Here is a 14584-nt window from a genome sequence, read left to right on the forward strand (position 1 = left end):
TTTACCAGATGCCTGAAGTACACTAGAGCAGAAATGAAGTGCTTAGCCTTTTGTCAAAAAAAAAAAAAAAAAAATATATATATATATATATATATATATATATATATATATATATATATATATATATGTATATATATATATATATATATGTATATATATATATATATATATTATATATAATATATATATATATATATATATATATATATATATATATATATATATATATAAGGAAACCACCAGGACCTGATGACATATCAAACGTTTTTCTTAACAGACATGCAATCTCGGTTGCGCAATAACTGTGTAAAATATATATGACCCTCGCGAGAAACATGTGCAATACCCGATGACCGGCGCTCTGCGAGGATAGTTCCAATTCACAAATCTTGGTCGCCATTAGAATTAAACAACTACAGACCACATTCCTTAACATCCACACCTTGTAAGCTTCTAGGACACATCATATTTAAGGCGATGATGATACATCTGGGACATTATGAACTGCTTACGACAATCAGCATGAATATAGGTCGGACCTATCCACTTCAATTCACTTAGACGAGATAACCCATGGTTTTTGCTGCATCGGTCCAGATTTGCTCATATGCAGATGATATCTGCATATAGTGCAGTTGTCGCAACCATCGTGTGCTACGCGCAAGGTTGCAGAAGGCCATTAACACTACGCATACTTTTTTAACGAGGCTTGATCTACTACTGACGTGTCACCTGACTAGTGAGCCGCCATAGCCTTTACCAAACAGGATATGTCGCACTGCAAGATAAAGGTCATGGGCTCTCACATCGGATACCTGTCAAGTCGAAAATTCCTGCGGGTAACATTGGATAGGTCAATGTCATGGTCACCGCATATTCTATCACTCAAAGAAAGTCTCGAATCTTACACGAACATCTTCCGCATGATGTCCTGTAAAGATGGAGATTGCTTCGTGAGTGCACTAATGCGTATGTACAGTCGCAACGGAAAAAGACTAGCACATTGCAAGGGACCGGTGGCCCGAGCCGCAAAATCGCGACACGCGGCGCTGTTGCGCACGAGCACGCCGATAGCGAGACCACCAAGCACATTCCATTTTCCAAAGTAACGGTGGCCCGTGGACCGGCGGAAAGCAGCGCATGTTGCTGTTGGCCCAGCCGAAAGCCGATATCTTAAAAAAAAAAAAAAACGCTTGTTCATTGCTTATCGGCAAATGTGGGTGTGAATGAATGAATGAATGAATAAACTTTATTAAAAGTCTGGCAGATTCCTTCGGGCGAGGCGGGGGAAGAGGGGATTAACCCCATTCCCGTCCCACCCTCCGTCGATGATGATGGCGTCAGGTGACGGCTCGAAGTCCTTGGACCCGGGCGGCATCTTCGGCTTGTCGGACGGCCCAAAGTTGGTCGGTCAGCTTGTCGCTGGTGAATGCCGCCTCGCAGCGGCAGCGATGCCGACGCAGCCGATCAGCAGCAGTGACCACAACCGTGGCGGCGGCCGGCACCTGCCCTCGCGCGGTGGTAGCAGCAAGGATTGTTCTCGTAGTTCGTCTCTGCCTAACATGCGTCGCGAAGTGAGCGGCGGCAGCGACAGTAACTCTCCCGACACATTCCTAAAGCATGTGCCGCAGTGTGGCTCTTTCCCCGCACGCTTTACACGTGTCCGGGTATATGCTCGGATAACAGAGGCTATACACATGATTTTTTTTTTCTTTTTTCGTTGGAGTTGCGAGCGACCGTATCTCCATCGCAGTTGCACCGAAAAAAGTTGTTTGTTGGAGTGCTTTTCGCCGGCCGCCCCTGCTTTAGAAAATGGAATGGCAGTATCGATATCGGCGTGCTCGGGACAAACAGCGTCGCGTCTCGCAGTCTTGCCGCTTCGCCAACCGGTCACTTTGTGACAGTCATTTTCCGTTCACACTGTACACGGCCTTATGTGAAGGGCTGTTGTGGTACAGCGTTCCTGCACTACAGGACCTTACTAGTAAACTCTCGTTTGTAAAACAGTGCGTTAGTAACCGAAAGCTCGTTAGGAAGCCAATCCATCCCGTTAATCAAAAAAACCAATCATAAATCTAACCCTTGGTTCACGAATTTCCTTAGGCGACTTAGAAACAAAAAGAAACGCGGTTACATGAGTGCCATAAAATTAGACACCTCAGCGGCTTGGGCAAAATAGAGTCAGTGTTTTAAAAAGCTATAGCTCGGTTTTAAGCAGTGCTAAAGATAAGTATTTTTTTTTCCAAGGTCTTCCATCCCTGCTGAATACGAACCCTAAAACATTTTGGCAAGTCATTTCCCCGAACCACGACACCAATCACATTTCATTACATGACAGCGACCGCGTGCCTCTTCCAGTTAATGAGTGCGCTTGGATCTTGGATCAGCACGTATTTGTCATGTATTTTTTGTACAGAAGATTACTCCCCCATACCTGAAGTTCCCGACTTTGACAATCAGTACATGACGCCCATCGAAATTTCTATCGACGAAATTGTAGCTCTTGTAAATACTCTTTAGTTATCTTATTCTTTTTGCGTCGATGGGATTAACACCAGAATAGTAAAGAACACCGTCACTACTTCTAGCAAAATATTATATCACATCTCCAGACTGTCACTAACTTCAGGAGAGCTCCTGTCGATTAGAAGACTGCGAAAGTAGTTCCCATATTCAAAATCGTGGACAGGTATTCACTAGATAGATCACTATCGACCAATCTACAATCTAACTTCTATTTGTCGTAAAATGCTCGAGAAGATCATTGCATCGGCCATATAAAATATGCAGAATCAAATCACGTTTTTTTCATCAAACAAAACGGGTTCAAGAACGGATTATTATGTGAGGCACAGCTTTTCGAATTCACAACTGATTTGCATTTTGACATGGACCGTAACATACAAACAGATAGCATCTTTATCGGCTTTCCTAAGGCGTTAGACTGTGTAGACCACTGGCGCCTGATTTCAAAGTTAACTGCTCGAAAACTAGATTCACAAACACGAACTTGGCTTCAGAACTTTCTTTCAAATCGCCAGCAGTTCACAATAGTTAACAATCTTTTGTCTCCCCCTATTGCAAAAAGACAAATGGTGGACATGGTGGAAACCACCATCCACCATTATAGTGGATTAATGTAGTGGGTGGATGGTGGACATGGTGGGTGGATAGTGGACGGTGGTGGATGGTGGACAAGGTGGGTGGATAGTGGACAGTAGTTTAGGTGGGCAGATGGTGGACGGTAGCCTAGGTGGGTAGAAAGACTGCTGTGTACAAGGTGTGTGGCGGGTACGGGGATGGCAGGCACATTTCTCAATGAACTATTTCCCTTTCAATGGTCTTACAGCTGCATTTGAAAACGCATTTGCCTGTTACATAAGGCACACAGGTTAACCCTAGAAAACAAATTGTTAACTCCCAGCTTTCGTTCCAAATGTGTTATCAGGCAAAACAGGCACCATTATGCCATGCTTTCACTAAGCAACAGACTGGCTCAGTGAATACGTTTATTCACTTTTCTACATTTCTTGATGTTGTGCTTACTCCTTTGCCTCGATGAGCAGCTTTCCCACATGCTATGTTGCGTCCAGCGTACGACAAGGTAGTGTTCTTGGGCCACTACTAATATTAATATATATCAACGACCTTCCTAATAAGCTAGCTACCCTTGTGCGATTGTTCACGGACGACTGCATTATATACCGCCATATATCCGGCCCCGATGACCATCACATTCTACAGAAGAATATTTAGCATATTTTCGATTAGTGTGAGATTTGGTTAATGACCCGAAATTCATCGAAACGCAAGGTAATCAAGGGTAGCGATGCGGGCTTGTTGGTCTGTCATGGTACTTGGATGTGGGCGCAAAAAGACAAGGACGAAGGAGCGCCAGTGTGTGTGTCTTCTTCCCTTCGTCCTTGTTTTTTTTGCGCCCACATCCAAGTAGCAAGGTAATCACTTTAACTCGTAAGCACTCAGTCTCTAGTTTTCGTTATCACAAGTAGCAACCCAGTTTCTCCAGCCACTTTGTACAAGTACTTTCAAATTAATCTCACGTCGAACCTTTCCTGGAACCTTCACGTTACTACGATACGTGCTAACGCTTCATTGTCACGGGGGTACTTAAGACGAACCCTGCGAAATTCTCCTTCCAGCATCCATAAGCTAGCTTTCCATCCATTCGTGTCCATTCTGTTGCTCTGCCTGTCCGCTGTCTAGCTGTTCTTCGCATGCGTCGACTGCCCACGTCGACGTTTCTGTCAGTATCAGCGAGATTATCCGCTACACTTGTTTGTTCTCTGATTCGCTCTCCTGTCTTTCTATCTCTTAATGTCACGCCTGTCATTTTTCGTTCCATCGCACACTATGCACAACACCTTCTAGACTCTAAGGACGAATCGCTCTCCGCATTCGAAGTGCTTACGTCACCAAGTGGAGGCGGCGGCGGCAGCGGGAATCCGGTTTCCGCCGTTCCCGGTGGCCCGCTCAACCGCGGATGGATACAACTCGAAACACGTGTCACTGGTCATCATTAAGAAAGTCGCGCCATTTTTTCTCAATAAAGAAATACAATCGGCGGAGGAAACCTGCAACAATTCTATGAGATATATCTTTGAATGAAATGTCAGCATCTAGCGAGATAACTTACAACTCGAAAGCGCGCTATATTTAACGACGGAGGGCAACTAGTGCGGCAGCCCACCGGTACGTCAGTTTGGTTATTGCTGCCACACGTGGTACGTCGGTCCTGTCAGTGCAGTGTGCCGTTTCTTCGAAATTGTGAGAAAGTCGTGCGTGCTGCAGCGTGTGTGGGGCATTGAATTCGTCATAACGAACAAGCGCAGTGTCATTCAGTGCAGTAGCAATTACGACTTGAAGTGCAAGGTGGGCGTTTTTAAATTTTCCGACACGCGGAGCTGCGCTGAAAATGGCTGCGCGCGATTTCGCGTGACAACTTCACTCCCAGGGTGAGTTTTTCTGCAAAATATTCTACATATACCTCCGAGCGTGATTAGAACTACGACGGTCGCCACTTCTAGAAACGCCAGTGATGAGGATGAGGAATGGCATGACCTTGAGAGGGAAGCAAACTGTTCACGGCCTGGCTGCAACGTAGTTGTCACTGAGGAAACGCTGTAAAAGATGACGGACATTATTCCGGTATTGGTGTGTATGGCAGGGTATGCTGCCTACGCCGCCTTGAAGGAACTCAAGAGTGAGAAATGCGGAGAAGCAATGACAGTGAATAATGAAATTTCAGTTTGTGTTGCAGAGAAGCACTGACCTCGTCAGACCAATGGACCGAGGAAGTCTCCTGCTTTTAGCACTGTTTGTCGTAAATGCTGTCGCATATATTTATGCAGTCGTGGAGCAATCGCCAAAAGAAGAAGTGCTTTAATGTTCTCGAACCAGCGCCAAGTGGTTACAGACCTCACCGTGGAGCTCCTAATCAACGACGAGTCGTCAGATTTTTTATACCTCCGACGATGGACACGCTTGAGAGCTGGTTCTGAAGCAAGTGTTGCAGTGCAGCACGAATCCTCTCATAGAATTCCTTAGCTGCAAGAAATGGTTTTAGAAACTGAATCGAAATCAAAGAAGGGAAAGCTGGAAACGCTCAGCTGGAAATAGCTCTCGAAGTGCCTTTGGCTCCGCTGTAAATAAAGTTGTTCAGACAAAATGCCGTCAGTCTCCCGTTCTCGCTTATAAAGCACGCTTGCGACCTGGTGTGAGATTTCCTATTTCATTTATTACCTGCCCACAAGTTTCCCTATCACTGCCAAGCGCAACTCGAGAAGGCAAGTGTATGGAGCCTCCGTATTTTCGCACGAACAGTTAACCTTGCGGTTTTATTTAAGGTCGAACGGTAGCTTGCTCCTTTAAATCTTCTTTTGTTTTTGCTTTTCATTCAAACTTCCCTGAATGCATTACGCGAAGATAATTTTCTTCGAGGTGTGGCTACGTGTTCGGACTCTTTTGTGGTCGATATATGAATCACTCGCAAATTTGTGCGACCTGCCGGATGTATAACCAAGAACGGATGAACAAAATTATGTGAAGTTTCTGGATACTTGATATATCTATTTCTGTTTACTACCGAGGTGAAATGAAGGACATAAGCTCAGCAAAACTCTGTTTAAATGCTTGATATTCCTCAGAGCAAACACACTTCTTTTACTTAATCACAAAAGAAAAAAAAATATGTCAAAAATATCTTAGGCTTATTTGACCGTAAATATTTGCACGCAATTCGTTTACTCTTGAGGAGGAAATTCCTAAGCGCCAAACAGGAATAGTACTGACGAAGGAAAAGACAGACAAGCGCACAGCAGACGTTACTACGCAAGCATTCACTGCTCTGTGGCGAGCAACCGTCGCCGCCGTTTCCTGACGTCACGGCGGCAGTCTTCAGGCCTTAAAGTCTAGAGGCTGTTGCTACGCACCGCTGAACTTCTCGAGTTTCTTTACCCTCCATTGTTTCTGTCTTATATGTTGGAAATGGCAAAATTAAATGATTTAACTTGCCGGTCAACGATTTAGGTTAATCAACGATTTAAGTTGCCGGTCATGCCTTGTTAACACCTGCCATATGCGCTTCAGCCCATTCGTGTTCTTCCATGAATTTTCTTTCCATGAGGAGGCTGCCCTGTCAGTAACTGTCGTATGTACTCGCGCACAGATGCCATGGGTCTGGTTGTCCGTCGCTAACTTCGGCACTCTCACAAGAGTATTCAACATAATCTTTGCGCCTTCAGGATGAAAGAAGAAACTTCTTGCCCTGAGTGATAACATCACAATATTCGTTAAAGAAAAGTCATCGCGAAAAATGTCAACAAGCACGCTTGTCAACGCAATGGCCCTGGCATTAGAACTGGAACTGCCGCTGATGAGACTTCAACAGAAATGTGTCTGTAGGCTTTTTACCGCAGTGTTCGACATACAGCTTCTGTATCCTGAACGCAATAGTGGATGCGTGCGCAGTGATGGTTCTACATTGTAATGGTTTCTTATCTTCGTCGACATGTTCTCGTGTTTTATGAAATATTATGGGGTATTTATAGCTATTTTTGAGTGTCGATTACCTGTAAATGTAAGCCCGGAGGAAACCATAACAGCTGAAAACACTCGTCATTGTGTTTTATTATTTCTGTTTCGCCGCTTACACGGGCCATGAAACCCAATTTTTGCTCATAATATGTTTTATGTACGTTGATCCTTGTGTGTTTGCAAAGAAGCTGGTGAAATTGCAATGCATTTGGTCAAGCGCTTAATTTATAAAATGAATATTTTTGTATAGACGCGAGTTGCCCGAGAGTCTGGCAACACTGGCGCGCTCGTGAGCTGTGCCGTAACAAGCCGCTTGCATTGCGAGCGTCTGTATTCCGGCCAACGATTTTGTTTCGTGGTGAGCTTGGCATTGAAAAGTGAACGATTTGCAGCGGCTAAACCTTATGTAGAAGATGATGGCTCCACTCCATGAAGAACATGACGTCACACACGCCATGGCGAAATGGCGATCGCCGGCAGTGGGCGGGGATTATAGCTGGCGACTTCTGGGGCTCATTTTGCAAAGAATATTCTTTTACAATCCATTTTCTGTATATGTACAGGTACAAGAGACCCTCTACTTCTATTTTTCCCTCAAAACCGCAATTTGATGGGTGACCGTGTCATGGCCCCTTTAACGTTCGCGCTTCCCACAAAAGGTTATGTGACTCTATCCGCACAAGTGAGCCATGCTACAATAAATAAATAAATAAATAAATAAATAAATAAATAAATAAATAAATAAATAAATAAATAAATAAATAAAAGCTGCAACTGAAAATTTTCGGCACTGAGATCTCTCGCTGGGCAAACCTCATGAAACTCAAGGCAAGGCGACGTGTTGTATACGTCTCCTTTTGCAGCGGAGCTGTAAAGCTTTTCGTTATGCCGCGTGGTGTGACCTCATAACCATCATCATCATGAACCGGCACGCGGTCTCTCCGTCCTCTTCTTCATCTTCAGCTTCGCTCCCAGAACACGTCCGGCGTGGCATGCAATAACATTGGTGGGCGAGAGAACGACTAGAGAGAAGAAGAGAGACATAGAGAAATAGAAAGGGAAGAAAGAGAGAAGAAGATACAAGGCCGGAGAAGGAGTACAGAGAGAGAGAGAGAGCACGTAAAAGAAAGAAAGAAAGAGGAAGAATGAGAAAGAAATGAAGGAAAGAGAGAAAAACATACGAAGATAGTGAGAGAAATATAAGGAAGCAGACTAGCCATGCATGATAAAGTACAGCAAGGGGTGGGAAAGGAAAGTGAGCGTAAGGGTGACGGAAAGGAGGAGGCCAACGCCACCAGCTCCGCCATTTCTTCAGTCTTCTTACACTAGCGCGTAGCTACCCCAAATTTTTACCCTTTCTTAGTATAATTCGCAATATAAAGAAATACTGGATTTCAGAAACGACGCAAATTTGTATGTGTATTTCTGAATTTATAATTATTATGCCTAAGGGCAGACTTTCGAAAATTAAAAGAAGAAATGCTTGAGCTTTGGCACGGTGGTATAGTGGTTGTGGCGCTCGACTGCTGACCCGAAGGTCGCGGGATCTTATCCCGGTCTCAGCGGCTGCATTCTCGATAGAGGCGTTAATGAGTGAAGCCCCTGTACTTAAATTTAGGTGCACCTTAAAGAGGCCCAAGTGGTCAAAATTTTCGTCGCCCTCCACTACGGCGTCCCATATATAATCATATAGTGGTTTTGGGACGTAAAACCCCAACAATTATTAAAAAGGAACGCTGGCAATGGAGAGCTCAAGTATGGAAGCGTTGAAGGGCAGCAAGCGTTTGCCGTGTAACACAGTGGTTTTAATTTGGACTGCTTCATCAGCACTCCACTCTAGGTGTTTTTACTAAATTTCAATGGTATTTATGTACAAACATAGGCCACTCATTCCAGCCAGGCAACCGGCCGATTTCTTGCACCACCTTGCAAAACTTGTTCTGTCAGAAAAAAATGTAATGCAAATAACACGGACACAAGTGAAGACAGAAGACGGCAAACGAGCCTTAACTACCATGAAAGATTTATTTTAGATGCGAAGTATCTTAAGGCGGAGCTCAATCCGGTGGTGGTGGTGTGCGGCGTGACCACCCTTACTGCGCATGCGCATACCCTCTCCACACACCTTCTCTCCACTCAACCGCTTCACATTCCTCTCCACTTTCCCTCTCCCCTTCCCCTCTCCACTTTCCACCTGCGCTTCCCCTCTCCACTTTCTCTCTCCACTTTCCCTCTCCCCTCCTCCTCTCCCATACCCCTCTCCCATCCCCCTTTCCACTCTTCCTCTGAAACGAGGGCTAGACCTCTAGGTGGCATTGGCTAGACATGCCGAAATTCTATCCTGCGCAACGCCGCGATGAGCTCGAGCGCATGCGCGTCCCCTCCCCTTCTCTCTCCTCTCCTACGCTGCCCCCCTCTCGCCCGCCTGTCGACCGCGTTCCCCGCTCGCCCTGTGAGAATTAACGGCCAGGCTAGATGGAAGATACGACGCGCGTAGCGTCCCTCTTCGCGTTCCACGACGCGAGGTCGGTAGCATGCCCAACGAACGCCAACGGAACGCGATCGTGCGAGTACACCGGCTTCGCATCGCCTCATGGTCCCCTGTTTTTAGTGCACGCGTTTTTACTGCTGCCCATCACCATAGCCCATGCGCACGTCACCTTTTTACAAAGGATAACTACTTCTCACACAGGTGTACTGATGGAGTGCTGACGCACGCAGAACGGAGTAGTGATATCTTCTTTGCTGTTATTATCCTCGTTTGCTTTCATTATGTACTGTGTACTCGGCACAACACAAAATTGGAAACAAAAAGCAAATAAACAGAAAACTTTAATATTTCTGCTCCTGGTGAGCTAGGGAGTGCAGCCTTGAGCAGGGCAGCCTGGAGTGCTTCAGCCTGGCACATGAAATATAAACTTTGCTAAAACGGCTGCTTGGGCGAGTTGGTTCATGATTAAGATAGATTTACCAGCGCCAAAAAGACAGGACATTTAGGAAGGACACACACACATAGCGCAGCGCTATGTGTGTGTGTCTTTCCTAAATGTCCTGTCTTTTTTGCGCTGGTAAATCTATCTTAAACATTAAATATATTAGCGCTCTGCGTCTTGTCTTTGATTATGTTTACTGCATGGAACCGGTTAGCGAACAGTTGTCGATTCAAATTTTGAAATGCGAAACATTTTTTAGCGAAACCGAGGCACTTTGAGCGTTTCTATCTATCTATCTATCTATCTATCTATCTATCTATCTATCTATCTATCTATCTATCTATCTATCTATCTATCTATCTATCTATCTATCTATCTATCTATCTATCTATCTATCTATCTATCTATCTATCTATCTATCTATCTATCTATCTATCTATTTATCTATCTATCTATCCAGCCGCCTACGTCTAGATGCTCTCGTGATCGCCTCCTTACATTTGTGTAGCCCAAAATTGGCCTGGGAGGGTGAGGGGGTTTAAAGAATATGACTGTCTGGTCATGATATGATAACGTGAAAATCCTGTCGCATACGTCGCAAAACGCTTCCCTCCAAACACGTGTGGCACATACGCGTATTCCACGGGCCGCATACCCGCGGTATACGGGTATGCGCAACGGGTTATTGACATTTTATATCTATCCAGGAACGGCGAGCACAGACATTGGTAATTTAAATGCGAGGGCGTTAAGAAAAACTGACATCGGCAGCGTTGACCCGACTAATGCAATGAATAAACAGCAGGATCCCAGCAGGAATCGGACCCAAGGATTCGGCGTGGCAGTCAAGTATGCTACCACAAAGTCCGCCAGGTCTAGACGCTGCTTCGGTACAAGACCCTATGTAGTTGTAATGTGGGTGCGACGTCAATAGGTGACCCGTAAAAGAAGCAATCGCAGGGAACAATTGAATGCGGCGGCTTTCGCTTCGACACACCACGCTGGTGAGCAGCGGCACGCACGGCTTTTTTTTTTTTTTTTACGTTCCGTCCGCCGTGGTGGAGCCGTGATTATGGTACTCGGCTGCTGACCCGAAGCTCGCAGGTTCGATCCCGGCCGCAGCGGTTCCCTTTCGATGCAGGCGAAATGCTAGAGGCCTGTGTACTGTGCGATGTCAGTGCACGTTAAATAACACCAAATAGTCGAAATTTCCGGAGCCCTTCACTACGGTGTCTCTCATATCGTGGTTTTGGGACGTAAAACCCCAGATATTTTTTTCGGTTCCGTAAAAAAAAGTCTGCCTCTCCGTCCACGCTTCAGCGATGTCAGTGTTTCAGAAGATGATTTTGTGTTTTGGTTAAATGCGACTGCGATGATGACAAGCCCCGCAAGCCATGAAAGGTAAGGATATTTTTGCTGCACACAAACGATATGCAATGCTTTGCTGCTGCTCGCGGTTACTGTAACTCTTGCTAGCAGATTAGTCCATACAGAGAACAGTTTTTACTGCGTAATACGCTGCTGCACGTGAGAAGAATCATTTTAAAGATCTTAACAACATTGTTAGTTGGGCGAGTCGGTTTTGTGTAGTGCAAACACTACACAAAAGACGAGCAGGAGGACAAGGACGCAGCGCATGCCCCCCCCCCCCCCCCCCACTCCCCGTGAAAAACAAGAAAGAAACAAACTCGGGTGTGACTAACAAAAATCGCAAAAAGGTTACACGCTAGGAAATAGAAGATCGACGTCTTTGCTAGGTGCGTCTTTCCTAGGCGCGCCAGCGCGAGCATTCAGTTCTCGATTCGCGGAAAATACATGAGTAAGCTTCCTATTAGCGCAGAATACACACGTGCCAGTGATGAAAAGGCCTTCGCACACTCTGGCCCCAACTTTCGGCATCCAAAGGCTAGCAGTCGCTATGGTTCTCTTCACAGCCACGGCCCACTTCATTTTTCTTTTTTCGTTCCACGGAAACCTATACATACGTTTGCCTTTGACGCTCGAGTTTGAGCAGCGGACGGTTGAACAGCCGATCATGGATTTGAAAGGCGATAATGCCGCGTGCGAGAATGCCGAACACTCAGAGGCCTACGGCGGAGCGGTTCGCCGTCTGCTTGCCTCGGACCGGAAACCGGCAGCAGACGACGCATCCCACAGTCCCTCACTCTTTTGCCGGTGACCTATTGTGGTTGCTGTGCTCGCTTTCTAAGCTTATAACGAAGCAATAAACACTACACATGTACTACTATTATACAGGTCTCATGTCAGTTAACGTGAATTGTGGTTCCAGTGTTGGCTCCCCTTTTGTAGCAGTCTAATAACCATTACATTTGTATTCCTATGATTCAGCAGGCTTTATTCAAGCGTTGTTCGACCCCGGAGGAATACGCTAACGAAAGTTACGTATCATATTCACACCATCGCACCGTGGCGTGCACTCCGTTTTGACAACACAGACATCTGTGCTCTAACGTGAATGCCGATACTACGCCAGACCATAAGTTACCATTTAAACGTCAGTGTAATCACCATGCGTGGTAAGCCCACGATCTGCACACAACTCCTCCATTTGCAAAAACACATCAATTCACCTCGTAACAATGGGCTCAAAGCCAAAAAACGAAGCATAGATTTACTCGCTGCCTGCTTCGCAAGAAACCGATTTCCACAAGGCGTGGAATCTGCCGAATTTTTTTATGAGCAAGAACCGAAGCGGTTCAACGTTGGAACCGAACCGAAGCCGTAATATTCCCAATTCGACACCCGGAAAAATGCCGCTAATAACATTAAGCACGTTCGACTGTTTATGTAAAGCCTGTTTCCCTAGAAACACTAGTGCAATGCTCTCGCCATCGGCCCATTGACTATACAGCGAGGCAAGTGTGTTTGCCGTGTCGTGCAAAGATACTTGCCACGTGATGCCCTATGTGAAAAACAGGGTTCCACACTCGCGGCCTGGGCTACGGGCGGCTCTGGCTAACATGCCCGGGGATAACATTCGCATAAATGCCAAACGAAGTGGAGAGGAAAGCGTCGTAGCTCAAGTGATAAAGCATCGGATACGTAATTCGAAGGTTGTGGGCTCAGATCCCACCGACCCAAAAGGTGATTGTTCGTCTATTTGAATTCATTGCACTTTACATCGCAATTGGTGTACTACAGCTAAAGACAAGAAATAACGTCCTGTTTGCTTTTCCTGGCCTTGTCTGTTCGGTTCATTCGGTTGTATCCAACATTAACATTCATAGCGTGAGCCTCGCCACGGCAGAATTAACGTTTAAGTTATCATATCAAGGTTTGTTCTTCGGATGCCGCCTCGCGGAAAGATCACGTGCCAAGTGACGCGTTCTAGCAAAAAGAATTCCACGCTCGCCGCATAGGCCACGAGCGGCGCACACTCCCAGGGATTACTTTCACAAAGAGAGAGAGAGAGAGAGAGAGAGAGAGAGAGAGATAATAAAAAGACAGAAATACTCAACGAAGTGGACGGGGAAGCGCCTTCCGTGATATTTCAACTGCTAGACTATGGGAACGTAATTCGAAGGTTTTGGGTTCAGATCCCATTGACGGAAAGGGTAATTTTAACTATACTTCAAATCTTTTCAATTAATGGCACACTTAGTACACTACATTAAAATTCAACAATTAGCGTCATCTATGCATTCCCTGGCGTATTTGTATATTCGGTTGCTTTGGTTGCGTATAACATATAAACGAGCGCCTCGGGAAAAATTCGGCTTCTTTCGTTGAAGCGTGTGTGAAAGATGTTAAATGCGGACAAAAAACTGTTTTCGAGCGAACGCTAGGTGAGGTTCTCAAATGATAGCAATCACAGTAGAGTACGATTGGACACTGCGATTTACTGCTTTGACCTCTCTTAAGCTGTACCAGAATGTTCATTGTATTGGTGAGACTAATTCCAGGTTTGGCTACTAACTCAGAACTTTATTCACGTAGTATACCAACTTCATAATCACGGCCAATATCCTCAGTAGGTGGAAATCCTGGACGGGGGCACGACTGGCTTCCACAGGCCAACTTGCTTGTCGCATGCTGGCCCTTTGGACCTCTTCCTGCGAACTCGACAGCACTTCACCCATGCTGTCGGCTCCGTCTGTGTGTGTGTGTGTGTGTGTGTGTGTGTGTGTGTGTGTGTGTGTGTGTGTGTGTGTGTGTGTGTGTGTGTGTGTGTGTGTGTGTGTGTGTGGTGTGTGTGTGTGTGTGTGTGTGTGTGTGTGTGTGTGTGTGTGTGTGTGTGTGTGTTGTGTGTGTGTGTGGTGTGTGTGTGTGTGTGTGTGTGTGTGTGTGTGTGTGTGTGTGTGTGTGTGTGTGTGTGTGTGTGTGTGTGTGTGTGTGTGTGTGTGTGTGTGTGTGTGTGTGTGTGTGTGTGTGCGTGCGTGCGTGCGTGTGTGTGTGTGCTGCGCAAATTGAAATGTTTGCTTGGCAGTCCGTAGTTACATAAGTTCAGTAAATGCAATCGCATGCACTTCTATTGTGAGCGCAGTTTTTCATTTATTGTTATTGTTGAGGGGTTTGGATTATGTTTAGTTTCTTTTCATGTTCCGTAGAGTGGTTATTCCCTGCACTGTAGCAATATT

Source organism: Rhipicephalus sanguineus, chromosome 4, assembly GCF_013339695.2.
Source record: "Rhipicephalus sanguineus isolate Rsan-2018 chromosome 4, BIME_Rsan_1.4, whole genome shotgun sequence".
NCBI lineage: Eukaryota > Metazoa > Arthropoda > Arachnida > Ixodida > Ixodidae > Rhipicephalus > Rhipicephalus sanguineus.